Genomic DNA, 1,245 nt, shown 5'->3' with positions numbered 1-1,245 from the left:
CATGCTCTCCAATTATCTTTCCCGTCTCACCTCCCCAGCAAATTCAAGTCCTTCCACAGTCTTCGCAAGGCGAAAGTTCTGTCTTGCCCCAGTCTCTCATATCGTGTCCTCCTCTGGGCTGAGTGGGCATCCTTGCACTTCCTGCCTTTTCGAGAAGGTAAGTTGCCCCACTTCTCTAAGAGTGCAGCCTAAAGCTGTTTTTCAAACTCATATCCCTTTGGTTGCTTTATCTTATTTTCCTTTTTTTTTTTTTTTTTTTTTTTGAGACAGGATCTTGCTCTGTCATTCAGGCTGTAATGCAACTTGTAGCTCACTGTAAACATGAATTTCTGGCCTCAAGCAATCCTCCTGCTTCAAGTGGCCCTCCCACTTCAGCTTCCCAGAGTGCTGGGATTACAAGCATGAGCCACCATGCCCTGCCCTTTGGTTGCTTTAGATCCTCTCCAAGTTCTTGTTATCACACTTCACTTGTGAGGCATAAAACCCAGCATGGTCTATGCTCGGAAAAAGTCAGGACTATTACCAAGATCAGGCCAGCTTCTGAGCATGGCTTCTGGTGGATATACTCTGGGGCTGGGTGGTCCTGGGAAGATCCCAGCCCAGTGCTGAGGTCTGAGAACTTAAAGAGGTGGTAGAGATGGGAGTCCCACAAAGGATGTTTCAGGGAGGCTGAGGGTCAGCTACCTCCCTCCCTGCAGTCCTTGGCCTGGGAACGCAAGAACCCCTTTCAGCTTTCAGAGATGTCCGAAGGAATTGGGGAAGGAGAGGAGGGCTTGGCTGCGTCACTCTCAGTGAAATGTCCCCTACCACATGGGTGTGAGGCTTCCCATCACTCAGGCTTCAGGGAGCTCTTTAAAGACCCCTGGTGGCTCTAAGTGAAGTCCCCAAAGGATTGATCAAAAGGTGAGAGCCAGTTAGGGGTTTGGGGGGTGTAGTAAAGAGAATCTGCACCTTCTCCCTGTGCCATGTTGTTCAGCTTTCTCCTTTCTCTGAAACAGTTACTTTTCAGGGATATACGGAAAAAGCAACATGCCCATTTTTAACTTTAGTCCATGTTCACTCCCAAAAAAGGGCTCATACAGGTGGTTGAATTGGGGGAGCTATGCTAAGAAGTAGGATTGGGACCTTTGGGGTCTGTGAAGGCTGAAAGAAGGAAGAAGAAGCAGCCAATCCATGATGAATTTATTGGATCTTCGTTGTGGGCAACCAGAGCTCAGTCCTACTTAGAAGGCTATGAAGCCCCTG

The sequence above is a fragment of the Piliocolobus tephrosceles genome, chromosome 1 (assembly GCF_002776525.5).
Source record: "Piliocolobus tephrosceles isolate RC106 chromosome 1, ASM277652v3, whole genome shotgun sequence".
Lineage (NCBI taxonomy): Eukaryota > Metazoa > Chordata > Mammalia > Primates > Cercopithecidae > Piliocolobus > Piliocolobus tephrosceles.
The sequence above is the reverse complement of the archived record's forward strand: the minus strand, read 5'-3'. Positions refer to the sequence as shown.